Genomic DNA, 18945 nt, shown 5'->3' with positions numbered 1-18945 from the left:
ATCCACTATTCCAGCCAACCCAGCTACCATTTTATCCACTATTCCAGCCAACCCAGCTACCATTTTATCCACTATTCCAGCCAACCCAGCTACCATTTTATCCACTATTCCAGCCAACCCAGCTACCATTTTATCCACTATTCCAGCCAACCCAGCTACCATTTTATCCACTATTCCAGCCAACCCAGCTACCATTTTATCCACTATTCCAGCCAACCCAGCTACCATTTTATCCACTATTCCAGCCAACCCAGCTACCATTTTATCCACTATTCCAGCCAATTCCCATTTTTTATCCACTATTCCAGCCAACCCAGCTACCATTTTATCCACTATTCCAGCCAACCCAGCTACCATTTTATCCACTATTCCAGCCAACCCAGCTACCATTTTATCCACTATTCCAGCCAACCCAGCTACCATTTTATCCACTATTCCAGCTACCATTTTATCCACTATTCCAGCCAACCCAGCTACCATTTTATCCACTATTCCAGCCAACCCAGCTACCATTTCCAGCCAACCCAGCTATTTTATCCACTATTCCAGCCAACCCAGCTACCATTTTATCCACTATTCCAGCCAACCAGCTACCATTTTATCCACTATTCCAGCCAACCCAGCTACCATTTTATCCACTATTCCAGCCAACCCAGCTACCATTTTATCCACTATTCCAGCCAACCCAGCTACCATTTTATCCACTATTCCAGCCAACCCAGCTACCATTTTATCCACTATTCCAGCCAACCCAGCTACCATTTTATCCACTATTCCAGCCAACCCAGCTACCATTATTATTCCATCCAGCTACCATTTTATCCACTATTCCAGCCAACCCATTTCATCCACTATTCCAGCATTTTATCCACTATTCCAGCCAACCCAGCTACCATTTTATCCACTATTCCAGCCAACCCAGCTACCATTTTATCCACTATTCCAGCCAACCCAGCTACCATTTTATCCACTATTCCAGCCAACCCAGCTACCATTTTATCCACTATTCCAGCCAACCCAGCTACCATTTTATCCACTATTCCAGCCAACCCAGCTACCATTTTATCCACTATTCCAGCCAACCCAGCTACCATTTTATCCACTATTCCAGCCAACCCAGCTACCATTTTATCCACTATTCCAGCCAACCCAGCTACCATTTTATCCACTATTCCAGCCAACCCAGCTACCATTTTATCCACTATTCCAGCCAACCCAGCTACCATTTTATCCACTATTCCAGCCAACCCAGCTACCATTTTTCCACTATTCCAGCCAACCCAGCTACCATTTTATCCACTATTCCAGCCAACCCAGCTACCATTTTATCCACTATTCCAGCCAACCCAGCTACCATTTTTATCCACTATTCCAGCCAACCCAGCTACCATTTTATCCACTATTCCAGCCAACCCAGCTACCATTTTTCCACTATTCCAGCCAACCCAGCTACCATTTTATCCACTATTCCAGCCAACCCAGCTACCATTTTATCCACTATTCCAGCCAACCCAGCTACCATTTTATCCACTATTCCAGCCAACCCAGCTACCATTTTATCCACTATTCCAGCCAACCCAGCTACCATTTTATCCACTATTCCAGCCAACCCAGCTACCATTTTATCCACTACCATTTTATCCACTATTCCAGCCAACCCAGCTACCATTTTATCCACTATTCCAGCCAACCCAGCTACCATTTTATCCAGCCAACCCAGCTACCATTTTATCCACTCCAGCCAACCCAGCTACCATTTTATCCACTATTCCAGCCAACCCAGCTACCATTTTATCCACTATTCCAGCCAACCCAGCTACCATTTTATCCACTATTCCAGCCAACCCAGCTACCATTTTATCCACTATTCCAGCCAACCCAGCTACCATTTTATCCACTATTCCAGCCAACCCAGCTACCATTTTATCCACTATTCCAGCCAACCCAGCTACCATTCTATCCACTATTCCAGCCAACCCAGCTACCATTTTATCCACTATTCCAGCCAACCCAGCTACCATTTCATCCACTATTCCAGCCAACCCAGCTACCATTTTATCCACTATTCCAGCCAACCCAGCTGTTTATGCAGTATATGTAGCCAATGCATCACCTGACAACAATAGTTGGTCTAGTGGCTGTTTATGCAGCATACTGTATGTAACCTATTGTTGGTCGGAGGAAGGATTGACCAGTAGCAATAGATGAAGATGGGGAGAGAGGGATCTAATCTTTATACTTTATTTAAAGTGGATTTAAGCTCAGAGACAGGATTGTGGCGAGGCACAGATCTGGGGAAGGGTACCAATGCTGCAGACATTTTTTGAAGTTCCCCAAGAAGACAGTGGCCTCCATCATTCTAAAATGGAAGAAGTTTGGAACTATCAGGGCTAGAGCTGGCTTCCCAGTCAAACTGAGCTAACTGGGGGAAAAGAGCCTTGGTCAGGGAGCTGAGCAAGAACCCGATGGTCACTCTGACAGAGCTCCAGGGATGTAGATGCCTCTGAAAAGGAAATGAAGCCAGCTTTGCTATTATGGGGTATTGTGTGAAGAGTCGTCCAGCGAACTCCTCAGCATCTCTTCTGGAATGTAAGTGGACATAGACTATTATCTACCCAGAACAGCCAGGGTCAACCCTGGGAGCCTGGTTCCTCTCTAGGTTTCTTCTTAGGTTCCTACGTTCTAGAGTATTCCCTAGCCTCTTGCTTCTGCCTCTGCATTGCTCTCTGGGGTTTTAGACTGGGTAACAGAACAGTGGTGACAACAGCATGTAGTGGTGGGGGTGGTGTAGGGGAACAGAACAGTTTCCTGTGTCCAGGTTGACCCTGGATGAGGATTATAAGTACCTGATGTGTGAACAGGAGAGTGTCACCTGTTTCAACAGATTCAGCACGGTAAGACTAATGTCAGTTTCTGAGGGGTCCAATATCACTGTCAACAAGCTATTTAGATGACAGTATTCTCAGCAGACACGGCAATGTACTGTGTGTGTGTGTGTGTGTGTGTGCAGACTGAAGGGCCTCAGAAGCAGAGAGAGACAAACTGTCTGACATACATTTCAGAAGAACAGACAAGTGTAGATTATATAGTCTGATATTAGAACTATGTAGACACTGCACTCTTGTGCTAAGTAGAACCATATACTGTTCTTCAGTTTGCAGAGGGTTCTACCAAGAACACTATGTAGGGTTCTTCATATAATCCCCTGTAAATGGTTCTACCTAGAACCCTCAACACTTTTTCACCAGCCATATTAGCCTTTCAAATTAAACTCATTGTGAAAATACATTATGTATATTATAAGGCCTTTCTTTGAGGGCCTACTAATAACCTAACACTTTGGTGTTAGGAAACTCCAGGTTTACAAGCCACATAAGGCCTGCAAGTCACAATATGCTGGCTTGCAAAGTGATCTGTGATTCCTATCTGATCCAGACAGAGGGAGAATAACCAACAATTTGAACTTTTAATCACCCACAGTGTAAGGGATTTCCTCCTCTTCTTCCAAAGAGGAGAGGCGAAAAGGATCAGAGGACCAATATGCGGCGTGGTAAGTGTCCATGGTTCTTTTAATATGTAAACTTACTCATGAACAACTGATACAACAAAACAAGAAACGTGTGAAACCCTAAACAGCCCTATCTGGTGCAAAACACAAAGACAGGAACAATCACCCACAAACACACAGTGACACCCAGGCTACCTAAGTATGATTCTCAATCAGAGACAACTAATGACACCTGCCTCTGATTGAGAACCATACTAGGCCGAAACATAGAAAACCCCAAATCATAGAAAATCAAACATAGACTGCCCACCCAACTCACGCCCTGACCATACTAACTAAATACAAAACACAGGAAATAAAGGTCAGAACGTGACACACAGCCTGCTTTCAGAATGACTGCCAGGGTAGGGGAAAGTTGATAAGTGGGACTACCTAAATCATTTAAACTGGAACAACTATCTCAGTAACAATAAGTGCAACTACTAACATATTAATTCAAATTAATCAACTAATCAATGTACATCCAAAAACACAGATATTAAAACAAATTATTCAAAAGAATCTACCTGCAATAAAGCATGCTGGGAAATATGATAATGATGGGTGTGTTTTTCTCTACACAGAGTTAAAATGACACAATTACACTCAACTCTTCCGGAGAACATCCTCCAAAATTGTCAGAGCTCTTGCAGTATGAACTGACATGTGGTCCACCCAATCAAAGGATCAGAGAACTAATCTAGCACTGTAAGTATAAGCTACAGCTAGCTAGCACTGCAGTGCATAACATGTGGTGAGTAGTTGTCTCAAAGAGAGAAAGACAATCAGTGAACAGTTTTGAGCCAATTAATTTCTTCAAAAATGAAGGAGAAGCTATAGATATAGAGAGATGATTTGTTTCAGTTGCTTAGCTAGCATATGCAGCTAGCTTGTTTAGCCTACTCAAACACCCTGATCAAACAAAGGAATGCTATGTTAGCTAGATGGTGTTGTGTATCTATTATCCTTAATGTGATGACATGCTATATTATCAAATCAATTACCTAACATTTAATTATTTGATTAAATGAATCAGGCAATAACTAACTTATTAGGAATCCTGAGGCACCACGGAAGCATTAGTTTATATAGAGTGGCCATCTCCCGAATCCACTCTTAAAGATCTGAAGATCTTTTATATCAATAGCAGTCAATCAGTCGTTAATTATTCTTTACCTTCTATCAGTCTCATCTGAATGTCATAAAATTCTTGGTTATCTGCACAAACCCTACCTTTACAATGAACCATCCATACACAAATTGGCTCAATTATTTGTTTACTAACTAATTAAACAATTACAGAATATACAATACATAATAATACAGTAAATACCATCCCTAGTGGACTAAACAAAAACAGTATGGTTATAACATGATAGATTCAGAGAGAAAAGGGGGGGAGGAAGATAAAGGAAATGGGTCTCTATCGGACATAGGAAGCTTTTCTTGCATAAATTTGAATACATATGCACTTTAACAATCGCTCGTTCGGATAAAGGAATGTAATCAGTATTTACCATTGAGCTGGTGATGTGAGGCTCTGGTTTGCCCAGTCGAGGTCACCATTGTCCCTTGTAGATTCTGTTGGCTCGTTGTGGATGTTCATCTCACTTGTGGTCTTCTGCATCAGTCAATATTCTTACTAGATTTGCTACTTCTGCAGCTGCAGTCTGTTAGGCTGTAATCTAGGACTCACTTCTTCTTGAGTGATCAATAGTTCAGAGTTCATACCATTTCACGTGTGGAGCAGGGCTCTCACGTTTTCTGTTCTGTAGAGTTGAAATTAGAATTAGCCCTTTTTAGAAACATCTCAAGGATGATCAATGGAAACAGGATGCATCTGAACTCAATTCTATTGGTTGACACGGCAAGTCTCATTGACAGGAACAACAGGTGAGGCTGTTAGTCTGAGCAGACAGTCAGAATGAATGTGTGCGCTTGAGCATTTAGGCCTATATGTTATTTTTTTGTTCTTTGAATTAGTTAATTCTATTCATTTAAATCTTTTGATTATTCATATCTTAATTTTTAATAAATAGATTCACCTCTTCTGATATGCGAGCCGACTTATTTGCAAACAACCCATCACTACACCTGTGACACAACATTGATTGGATGCCAACTGCCATTTTCTTTGTTTTACCAGGCAAGTCAGTTAAGAACAAATTCTTATTTTCAATGACGGCTAAGGAACAGTGAGTTAACTGCCTGTTCAGGGGCAGAACAACAGTTCTTTACCTTGTCAGCTCGGGGATTCGATATTGCAACCTTTTGGTTACCAGTCCAACGCCCTAACCACTAGGCTACTTGCTGCCCCTCGTTAAACCACATCGAAGAAGGATGTGCTGGGCGTTTCGAAATTAATGTAAACTATAGCACCACTTGTAGCGCAATGCCAATTACAAGCTCCCTCAAAACTTGAGACATCTGTGGCATTGGGTTGTGTGACAACTGCACATTAAAAATGAAATGTTTTAGAGTGGCCTTTTATTGTCCCCAGCACAAGGCTCACCTGTGTAATGATCATTTTTTAAATTAGCTTCTTGTTATGCCACACCTGTCAGGTGGATGGATTATCTTGGCAAAGGAGAAATGCTTACTAACAGGGATGTAAACAAATTTGAGAGAAATAAGCTTTTTGTGCATATGGAACATTTTGGGATCTTTTGTTTCAGCTCATGAAACATGGGACCAACATTTGACCTGTCTGATGATAATATGAAAACGTCTACTAATCGCATTGTGAGTTTACTCTACTGTATTCATTTCCATATAACATGTATTACATGTTTTAGGTTGACTCTCTCTCTCTCTCTCGTCTCTCGTCTCTCTCTCGTCTCTCTCTCTCTCTCTCGTGTCTCTCTCTCTCTCTCTCTCTCTCATGGTTCCACTTCTTCCGCCTCCACGTCATCACACATTAGTGCAATTTCCTGCTGAACCACCAGGGGGCCCTAGAGACAAAGATAAGTGTCCTACATAGGGTTGCAAAATTGCTGGATATTTTAATAGATTCCCCGGTTTTAAAATAATCAGGAGGCAAAACGCAGGAAATCCAGAATCCCCTGGGGAACCAGGGAATTTATAGAAAGTTCCCGGAATTTCGCAACCCTATTCCTACAATGAATAACATGTATTTTAAGTATTCTACATATGTTAAATAAATCCCACAAAGCCACTAAAGGAGTCAGAATATTGTTTCATTACAAATACAACCTGTGATACCACTGGAAACATAAAGAACAAGATCATATCAGAGATGTTGTATCGACTTCATCTCTAGATAATAACAGCTTCTCTCACACACCTATTTTGGTTTGGTGTCAGTTTGTCCACAAGAGGGCGACACACCAATAGGGAGGATGCACCATGTGATGGGCTGGGCTCTACTACTAGAGACCAATAGGGAGGATGCACCATGGGATGGGCTGGGCTCTACTACTAGAGACCAATAGGGAGGATGCACCATGGGACGGGCTGGGCTCTACTACTAGAGACCAATAGGGAGGATGCACCATGGGATGGGCTGGGCTCTACTACTAGAGACCAATAGGGAGGATGCACCATGGGCTGGGCTCTACTACTAGAGACCAATAGGGAGGATGCACCATGGGCTGGGCTCTACTACTAGAGACCAATAGGGAGGATGCACCATGTGATGGGCTGGACTCTACTACTAGAGACCAATAGGGAGGATGCACCATGGGCTGGGCTGGACTCTACTACTAGAGACCAATAGGGAGGATGCACCATGGGATGGGCTGGGCTCTACTACTAGAGACCAATAGGGAGGATGCACCATGGGCTGGGCTCTACTACTAGAGACCAATAGGGAGGATGCACCATGGGATGGGCTGGGCTCTACTACTAGAGACCAATAGGGAGGATGCACCATGGGCTGGGCTGGGCTCTACTACTAGAGACCAATAGGGAGGATGCACCATGGGCTGGGCTGGGCTCTACTACTAGAGACCAATAGGGAGGATGCACCATGGGCTGGGCTCTACTACTAGAGACCAATAGGGAGGATGCACCATGGGCTGGGCTCTACTACTAGAGACCAATAGGGAGGATGCACCATGTGATGGGCTGGGCTCTACTACTAGAGACCAATAGGGAGGATGCACCATGGGATGGGCTGGGCTCTACTACTAGAGACCAATAGGAAGGATGCACCATGGGATGGGATGGGCTCTACTACTAGAGACCAATAGGGAGGATGCACCATGGGCTGGGCTGGGCTCTACTACTAGAGACCAATAGGGAGGATGCACCATGGGCTGGGCTCTACTACTAGAGACCAATAGGGAGGATGCACCATGGGCTGGGCTCTACTACTAGAGACCAATAGGGAGGATGCACCATGGGATGGGATGGGCTCTACTACTAGAGACCAATAGGGAGGATGCACCATGGGCTGGGCTCTAATACTAGAGACCAATACGGAGGATGCACCATGGGATGGGCTGGGCTCTACTACTAGAGACCAATAGGTAGGATGCACCATGGGATGGGATGGGCTCTACTACTAGAGACCAATAGGGAGGATGCACCATGGGCTGGGCTGGGCTCTACTACTAGAGACCAATAGGGAGGATGCACCATGGGCTGGGCTGGGCTCTACTACTAGAGACCAATAGGGAGGATGCACCATGGGATGGGCTGGGCTCTACTACTAGAGACCAATAGGGAGGATGCACCATGGGATGGAATGGGCTCTACTACTAGAGACCAATAGGGAGGATGCACCATGGGCTGGGCTCTACTACTAGAGACCAATAGGGAGGATGCACCATGGGATGGGCTGGGCTCTACTACTAGAGACCAATAGGGAGGATGCACCATGGGCTGGGCTGGGCTCTACTACTAGAGACCAATAGGGAGGATGCACCATGGGATGGGCTGGGCTCTACTACTAGAGACCAATAGGGAGGATGCACCATGGGCTGGGCTGGGCTCTAATACTAGAGACCAATAGGGAGGATGCACCATGGGCTGGGCTCTACTACTAGAGACCAATAGGGAGGATGCACCATGGGATGGGCTGGGCTCTACTACTAGAGACCAATAGGTAGGATGCACCATGGGATGGGATGGGCTCTACTACTAGAGACCAATAGGGAGGATGCACCAAGGGCTGGGCTGGGCTCTACTACTAGAGACCAATAGGGAGGATGCACCATGGGATGGGCTCTACTACTAGAGACCAATAGGGAGGATGCACCATGGGATGGGCTCTACTACTAGAGACCAATAGGGAGGATGCACCATGTGATGGTTTGGGCTCTACTACTAGAGACCAATAGGGAGGATGCACCATGGGATGGGCTGGGCTCTACTACTAGAGACCAATAGGAAGGATGCACCATGGGATGGGATGGGCTCTACTACTAGAGACCAATAGGTAGGATGCACCATGGGCTGGGCTGGGCTCTACTACTAGAGACCAATAGGGAGGATGCACCATGGGCTGGGCTCTACTACTAGAGACCAATAGGGAGGATGCACCATGGGCTGGGCTCTACTACTAGAGACCAATAGGGAGGACGCACCATGGGATGGGATGGGCTCTACTACTAGAGACCAATAGGGAGGATGCACCATGGGCTGGGCTCTAATACTAGAGACCAATACGGAGGATGCACCATGGGATGGGCTGGGCTCTACTACTAGAGACCAATAGGTAGGATGCACCATGGGATGGGATGGGCTCTACTACTAGAGACCAATAGGGAGGATGCACCATGGGCTGGGCTGGGCTCTACTACTAGAGACCAATAGGGAGGATGCACCATGGGATGGAATGGGCTCTACTACTAGAGACCAATAGGGAGGATGCACCATGGGCTGGGCTCTACTACTAGAGACCAATAGGGAGGATGCACCATGGGATGGGCTGGGCTCTACTACTAGAGACCAATAGGGAGGATGCACCATGGGCTGGGCTGGGCTCTACTACTAGAGACCAATAGGGAGGATGCACCATGGGATGGGCTGGGCTCTACTACTAGAGACCAATAGGGAGGATGCACCATGGGCTGGGCTGGGCTCTAATACTAGAGACCAATAGGGAGGATGCACCATGGGCTGGGCTCTACTACTAGAGACCAATAGGGAGGATGCACCATGGGATGGGCTGGGCTCTACTACTAGAGACCAATAGGTAGGATGCACCATGGGATGGGATGGGCTCTACTACTAGAGACCAATAGGGAGGATGCACCATGGGATGGGCTCTACTACTAGAGACCAATAGGGAGGATGCACCATGGGATGGGCTCTACTACTAGAGACCAATAGGGAGGATGCACCATGGGATGGGCTGGGCTCTACTACTAGAGACCAATAGGGAGGATGCACCATGGGCTGGGCTCTACTACTAGAGACCAATAGGGAGGATGCACCATGGGATGGGCTGGGCTCTACTACTAGAGACCAATAGGGAGGATGCACCATGGGATGGGCTGAGCTCTACTACTAGAGACCAATAGGGAGGATGCACCATGGGATGGGATGGGCTCTACTACTAGAGACCAATAGGGAGGATGCACCATGGGATGGGCTGGGCTCTACTACTAGAGACCAATAGGGGAGCACCATGGGCTGGGCTCTGCTACCCAATAGGGAGGATGCACCATGGGATGGGCTGGGCTCTACTACTAGAGACCAATAGGGAGGATGCACCATGGGCTGGGCTCTACTACTAGAGACCAATAGGGAGGATGCACCATGGGATGGGATGGGCTCTACTACTAGAGACCAATAGGGAGGATGCACCATGGGCTGGGCTCTACTACTAGAGACCAATAGGGAGGATGCACCATGGGATGGGCTGGGCTCTACTACTAGAGACCAATAGGGAGGATGCACCATGGGATGGGATGGGCTCTACTACTAGAGACCAATAGGGAGGATGCACCATGGGCTGGGCTGGGCTCTACTACTAGAGACCAATAGGGAGGATGCACCATGGGATGGGCTGGGCTCTACTACTAGAGACCAATAGGGAGGATGCACCATGGGCTGGGCTCTACTACTAGAGACCAATAGGGAGGATGCACCATGGGCTGGGCTGGGCTCTACTACTAGAGACCAATAGGGAGGATGCACCATGGGATGGGCTGGGCTCTACTACTAGAGACCAATAGGGAGGATGCACCATGGGATGGGCTGGGCTCTACTACTAGAGACCAATAGGGAGGATGCACCATGGGATGGGCTGGGCTCTACTACTAGAGACCAATAGGGAGGATGCACCATGGGATGGGCTGGGCTCTACTACTAGAGACCAATAGGGAGGATGCACCATGGGCTGGGATGGGCTCTACTACTAGAGACCAATAGGGAGGATGCACCATGGGGGCTGGGCTCTACTACTAGAGACCAATAGGGAGGATGCACCATGGGATGGGCTGGGCTCTACTACTAGAGACCAATAGGGAGGATGCACCATGGGATGGGGGCTGGGCTCTACTACTAGAGACCAATAGGGAGGATGCACCATGGGATGGGCTGGGCTCTACTACTAGAGACCAATAGGGAGGATGCACCATGGGCTGGGCTGGGCTCTACTACCAATAGAGACCCATGGGCTGGGCTAGGACCAATAGGGAGGATGCACCATGGGCTGGGCTGGGCTCTACTACTAGAGACCAATAGGGAGGATGCACCATGGGATGGGCTGGGCTCTACTACTAGAGACCAATAGGGAGGATGCACCATGGGATGGAATGGGCTCTACTACTAGAGACCAATAGGGAGGATGCACCATGGGCTGGGCTCTACTACTAGAGACCAATAGGGAGGATGCACCATGGGATGGGCTGGGCTCTACTACTAGAGACCAATAGGGAGGATGCACCATGGGCTGGGCTGGGCTCTACTACTAGAGACCAATAGGGAGGATGCACCATGGGATGGGCTGGGCTCTACTACTAGAGACCAATAGGGAGGATGCACCATGGGCTGGGCTGGGCTCTACTACTAGAGACCAATAGGGAGGATGCACCATGGGCTGGGCTCTACTACTAGAGACCAATAGGGAGGATGCACCATGGGATGGGCTGGGCTCTACTACTAGAGACCAATAGGGAGGATGCACCATGGGATGGGATGGGCTCTACTACTAGAGACCAATAGGGAGGATGCACCATGGGATGGGCTCTACTACTAGAGACCAATAGGGAGGATGCACCATGGGATGGGCTCTACTACTAGAGACCAATAGGGAGGATGCACCATGGGATGGGCTGGGCTCTACTACTAGAGACCAATAGGGAGGATGCACCATGGGCTGGGCTCTACTACTAGAGACCAATAGGGAGGATGCACCATGGGATGGGCTGGGCTCTACTACTAGAGACCAATAGGGAGGATGCACCATGGGATGGGCTGGGCTCTACTACTAGAGACCAATAGGGAGGATGCACCATGGGATGGGATGGGCTCTACTACTAGAGACCAATAGGGAGGATGCACCATGGGCTGGGCTGGGCTCTACTACTAGAGACCAATAGGGAGGATGCACCATGGGCTGGGCTCTACTACTAGAGACCAATAGGGAGGATGCACCATGGGCTGGGCTCTACTACTAGAGACCAATAGGGAGGATGCACCATGGGATGGGATGGGCTCTACTACTAGAGACCAATAGGGAGGATGCACCATGGGCTGGGCTCTAATACTAGAGACCAATAGGGAGGATGCACCATGGGATGGGCTGGGCTCTACTACTAGAGACCAATAGGTAGGATGCACCATGGGATGGGATGGGCTCTACTACTAGAGACCAATAGGGAGGATGCACCATGGGCTGGGCTGGGCTCTACTACTAGAGACCAATAGGGAGGATGCACCATGGGCTGGGCTGGGCTCTACTACTAGAGACCAATAGGGAGGATGCACCATGGGATGGGCTGGGCTCTACTACTAGAGACCAATAGGGAGGATGCACCATGGGATGGAATGGGCTCTACTACTAGAGACCAATAGGGAGGATGCACCATGGGCTGGGCTCTACTACTAGAGACCAATAGGGAGGATGCACCATGGGATGGGCTGGGCTCTACTACTAGAGACCAATAGGGAGGATGCACCATGGGCTGGGCTGGGCTCTACTACTAGAGACCAATAGGGAGGATGCACCATGGGATGGGCTGGGCTCTACTACTAGAGACCAATAGGGAGGATGCACCATGGGCTGGGCTGGGCTCTACTACTAGAGACCAATAGGGAGGATGCACCATGGGCTGGGCTCTACTACTAGAGACCAATAGGGAGGATGCACCATGGGATGGGCTGGGCTCTACTACTAGAGACCAATAGGTAGGATGCACCATGGGATGGGATGGGCTCTACTACTAGAGACCAATAGGGAGGATGCACCATGGGCTGGGCTGGGCTCTACTACTAGAGACCAATAGGGAGGATGCACCATGGGATGGGCTCTACTACTAGAGACCAATAGGGAGGATGCACCATGGGATGGGCTCTACTACTAGAGACCAATAGGGAGGATGCACCATGTGATGGGCTTGGGCTCTACTACTAGAGACCAATAGGGAGGATGCACCATGGGATGGGCTGGGCTCTACTACTAGAGACCAATAGGGAGGATGCACCATGGGATGGGATGGGCTCTACTACTAGAGACCAATAGGGAGGATGCACCATGGGCTGGGCTGGGCTCTACTACTAGAGACCAATAGGGAGGATGCACCATGGGCTGGGCTCTACTACTAGAGACCAATAGGGAGGATGCACCATGGGCTGGGCTCTACTACTAGAGACCAATAGGGAGGATGCACCATGGGATGGGATGGGCTCTACTACTAGAGACCAATAGGTAGGATGCACCATGGGATGGGCTGGGCTCTACTACTAGAGACCAATAGGGAGGATGCACCATGGGCTGGGCTGGGCTCTACTACTAGAGACCAATAGGGAGGATGCACCATGGGCTGGGCTGGGCTCTCTACTACTAGAGACCAATAGGGAGGATGCACCATGGGATGGGCTGGGCTCTACTACTAGAGACCAATAGGGAGGATGCACCATGGGATGGAATGGGCTCTACTACTAGAGACCAATAGGGAGGATGCACCATGGGCTGGGCTCTACTACTAGAGACCAATAGGGAGGATGCACCATGGGATGGGCTGGGCTCTACTACTAGAGACCAATAGGGAGGATGCACCATGGGCTGGGCTGGGCTCTACTACTAGAGACCAATAGGGAGGATGCACCATGGGATGGGCTGGGCTCTACTACTAGAGACCAATAGGGAGGATGCACCATGGGCTGGGCTGGGCTCTACTACTAGAGACCAATAGGGAGGATGCACCATGGGCTGGGCTCTACTACTAGAGACCAATAGGGAGGATGCACCATGGGATGGGCTGGGCTCTACTACTAGAGACCAATAGGTAGGATGCACCATGGGATGGGATGGGCTCTACTACTAGAGACCAATAGGGAGGATGCACCATGGGATGGGCTCTACTACTAGAGACCAATAGGGAGGATGCACCATGGGATGGGCTCTACTACTAGAGACCAATAGGGAGGATGCACCATGGGATGGGCTGGGCTCTACTACTAGAGACCAATAGGGAGGATGCACCATGGGCTGGGCTCTACTACTAGAGACCAATAGGGAGGATGCACCATGGGATGGGCTGGGCTCTACTACTAGAGACCAATAGGGAGGATGCACCATGGGATGGGCTGGGCTCTACTACTAGAGACCAATAGGGAGGATGCACCATGGGATGGGCTGGGCTCTACTACTAGAGACCAATAGGGAGGATGCACCATGGGCTGGGCTGGGCTCTACTACTAGAGACCAATAGGGAGGATGCACCATGGGCTGGGCTCTACTACTAGAGACCAATAGGGAGGATGCACCATGGGCTGGGCTCTACTACTAGAGACCAATAGGGAGGATGCACCATGGGATGGGATGGGCTGTACTACTAGAGACCAATAGGGAGGATGCACCATGGGCTGGGCTCTACTACTAGAGACCAAGGGAGGGAGGATGCACCATGGGATGGGCTGGGCTCTACTACTAGAGACCAATAGGGAGGATGCACCATGGGTTGGGATGGGCTCTACTACTAGAGACCAATAGGGAGGATGCACCATGGGCTGGGCTGGGCTCTACTACTAGAGACCAATAGGGAGGATGCACCATGGGATGGGCTGGGCTCTACTACTAGAGACCAATAGGGAGGATGCACCATGGGATGGGCTGGGCTCTACTACTAGAGACCAATATGGAGGATGCACCATGGGATGGGATGGGCTCTACTACTAGAGACCAATAGGGAGGATGCACCATGGGCTGGGCTGGGCTCTACTACTAGAGACCAATAGGGAGGATGCACCATGGGCTGGGCTCTACTACTAGAGACCAATAGGGAGGATGCACCATGGGCTGGGCTGGGCTCTACTACTAGAGACCAATAGGGAGGATGCACCATGGGATGGGATGGGCTCTACTACTAGAGACCAATAGGGAGGATGCACCATGGGCTGGGCTCTACTACTAGAGACCAATAGGGAGGATGCACCATGGGATGGGCTGGGCTCTACTACTAGAGACCAATAGGGAGGATGCACCATGGGCTGGGCTCTAATGGGATGGGCTCTACTACTAGAGACCAATAGGGAGGATGCACCATGGGCTGGGCTGGGCTCTACTACTAGAGACCAATAGGGAGGATGCACCATGGGATGGGCTGGGCTCTACTACTAGAGACCAATAGGGAGGATGCACCATGTGATGGGCTGGGCTGGGCTACTACTAGAGACCAATAGGGAGGATGCACCATGGGATGGGCTGGGCTCTACTACTAGAGACCAATAGGGAGGATGCACGATGGGATGGGCTGGGCTCTACTACTAGAGACCAATAGGGAGGATGCACCATGGGATGGGCCGGGCTCTACTACTAGAGACCAATAGGGAGGGTGCACCATGGGATGGGCTGGGCTCTACTACTAGAGACCAATAGGGAGGATGCACCATGGGATGGGCTGGGCTCTACTACTAGAGACCAATAGGGAGGATGCACCATGGGATGGGCTCTACTACTAGAGACCAATAGGGAGGATGCACCATGGGATGGGCTCTCTACTACTAGAGACCAATAGGGAGGATGCACCATGGGCTGGGCTGGGCTCTACTACTAAAGACCAATAGGGAGGATGCACCATGGGCTGGGCTCTACTACTAGAGACCAATAGGGAGGATGCACCATGGGCTGGGCTCTACTACTAGAGACCAATAGGGAGGATGCACCATGGGATGGGCTGGGCTCTACTACTAGAGACCAATAGGGAGGATGCACCATGGGCTGGGCTCTACTACTAGAGACCAATAGGGAGGATGCACCATGGGATGGGCTGGGCTCTACTTCTAGAGACCAATAGGTAGGATGCACCATGGGATGGGATGGGCTCTACTACTAGAGACCAATAGGGAGGATGCACCATGGGCTGGGCTGGGCTCTACTACTAGAGACCAATAGGGAGGATGCACCATGGGCTGGGCTGGGCTCTACTACTAGAGACCAATAGGGAGGATGCACCATGGGCTCGGCTCTACTACTAGAGACCAATAGGGAGGATGCACCATGTGATGGGCTGGGCTCTACTACTAGAGACCAATAGGGAGGATGCACCATGGGATGGGATGGGCTCTACTACTAGAGACCAATAGGGAGGATGCACCATGGGATGGGATGGGCTCTACTACTAGAGACCAATAGGGAGGATGCACCATGGGCTGGGCTGGGCTCTACTACTAGAGACCAATAGGGAGGATGCACCATGGGATGGGATGGGCTCTACTACTAGAGACCAATAGGGAGGATGCACCATGGGCTGGACTCTACTACTAGAGACCAATAGGGAGGATGCACCATGTGATGGGCTGGGCTCTACTACTAGAGACCAATAGGGAGGATGCACCATGGGATGGGCTCTACTACTAGAGAGCCAATAGGGAGGATGCACGATGGGATGGGCTCTACTACTAGAGACCAATAGGGAGGATGCACGATGGGATGGGCTGGGCTCTACTACTAGAGACCAATAGGGAGGATGCACCATGGGATGGGCTCTACTACTAGAGACCAATAGGGAGGATGCACGATGGGATGGGCTCTACTACTAGAGACCAATAGGGAGGATGCACGATGGGATGGGCTGGGCTCTACTACTAGAGACCAATAGGGAGGATGCACCATGGGATGGGCTGGGCTCTACTACTAGAGACCAATAGGGAGGATGCACCATGGGCTGGGCTGGGCTCTACTACTAGAGACCAATAGGGAGGATGCACCATGGGCTGGGCTGGGCTCTACTACTAGAGACCAATAGGGAGGATGCACCATGTGCTGGGCTCTACTACTAGAGACCAATAGGGAGGATGCACCATGTGATGGGCTGGGCTCTACTACTAGACACCAATAGGGAGGATGCACCATGGGCTGGGCTGGGCTCTACTACTAGAGACCAATAGGGAGGATGCACCATGTGCTGGGCTCTACTACTAGAGACCAATAGGGAGGATGCACCATGTGATGGGCTGGGCTCTACTACTAGAGACCAATAGGGAGGATGCACCATGGGCTGGGCTCTACTACTAGAGACCAATAGGGAGGATGCACCATGGGCTGGGCTCTACTACTAGAGACCAATAGGGAGGATGCACCATGTGATGGGCTGGGCTCTACTACTAGAGACCAATAGGGAGGATGCACCATGGGATGGGCTGGGCTCTACTACTAGAGACCAATAGGGAGGATGCACCATGGGATGGGATGGGCTCTACTACTAGAGACCAATAGGGAGGATGCACCATGGGCTGGGCTCTACTACTAGAGACCAATAGGGAGGATGCACCATGGGCTGGGCTGGGCTCTACTACTAGAGACCAATAGGGAGGATGCACCATGGGCTGGGCTGGGCTCTACTACTAGAGACCAATAGGGAGGATGCACCATGTGCTCGGCTCTACTACTAGAGACCAATAGGGAGGATGCACCATGTGATGGGCTGGGCTCTACTACTAGAGACCAATAGGGAGGATGCACCATGGGATGGGATGGGCTCTACTACTAGAGACCAATAGGGAGGATGCACCATGGGATGGGATGGGCTCTACTACTAGAGACCAATAGGGAGGATGCACCATGGGCTGGGCTGGGCTCTACTACTAGAGACCAATAGGGAGGATGCACCATGGGATGGGATGGGCTCTACTACTAGAGACCAATAGGGAGGATGCACCATGGGCTGGGCTCTACTACTAGAGACCAATAGGGAGGATGCACCATGTGATGGGCTGGGCTCTACTACTAGAGACCAATAGGGAGGATGCACCATGGGATGGGCTCTACTACTAGAGAGCCAATAGGGAGGATGCACGATGGGATGGGCTCTACTACTAGAGACCAATAGGGAGGATGCACGATGGGATGGGCTGGGCTCTACTACTAGAGACCAATAGGGAGGATGCACCATGGGATGGGCTCTACTACTAGAGACCAATAGGGAGGATGCACGATGGGATGGGCTCTACTACTAGAGACCAATAGGGAGGATGCACGATGGGATGGGCTGGGCTCTACTACTAGAGACCAATAGGGAGGATGCACCATGGGATGGGCTGGGCTCTACTACTAGAGACCAATAGGGAGGATGCACCATGGGCTGGGCTGGGCTCTACTACTAGAGACCAATAGGGAGGATGCACCATGTGCTGGGCTCTACTACTAGAGACCAATAGGGAGGATGCACCATGTGATGGGCTGGGCTCTACTACTAGAGACCAATAGGGAGGATGCACCATGGGCTGGGCTGGGCTCTACTACTAGAGACCAATAGGGAGGATGCACCATGTGCTGGGCTCTACTACTAGAGACCAATAGGGAGGATGCACCATGTGATGGGCTGGGCTCTACTACTAGAGACCAATAGGGAGGATGCACCATGGGCTGGGCTGGGCTCTACTACTAGAGACCAATAGGGAGGATGCACCATGTGCTGGGCTCTACTACTAGAGACCAATAGGGAGGATGCACCATGTGATGGGCTGGGCTCTACTACTAGAGACCAATAGGGAGGATGCACCATGGGCTGGGCTCTACTACTAGAGACCAATAGGGAGGATGCACCATGGGCTGGGCTCTACTACTAGAGACCAATAGGGAGGATGCACCATGTGATGGGCTGGGCTCTACTACTAGAGACCAATAGGGAGGATGCACCATGGGATGGGCTGGGCTCTACTACTAGAGACCAATAGGGAGGATGCACCATGGGATGGGATGGGCTCTACTACTAGAGACCAATAGGGAGGATGCACCATGGGCTGGGCTCTACTACTAGAGA

This window comes from Oncorhynchus tshawytscha, unplaced genomic scaffold (assembly GCF_018296145.1).
Source record: "Oncorhynchus tshawytscha isolate Ot180627B unplaced genomic scaffold, Otsh_v2.0 Un_contig_447_pilon_pilon, whole genome shotgun sequence".
Taxonomy (NCBI): domain Eukaryota; kingdom Metazoa; phylum Chordata; class Actinopteri; order Salmoniformes; family Salmonidae; genus Oncorhynchus; species Oncorhynchus tshawytscha.
This window is presented reverse-complemented; position numbering follows the sequence as displayed.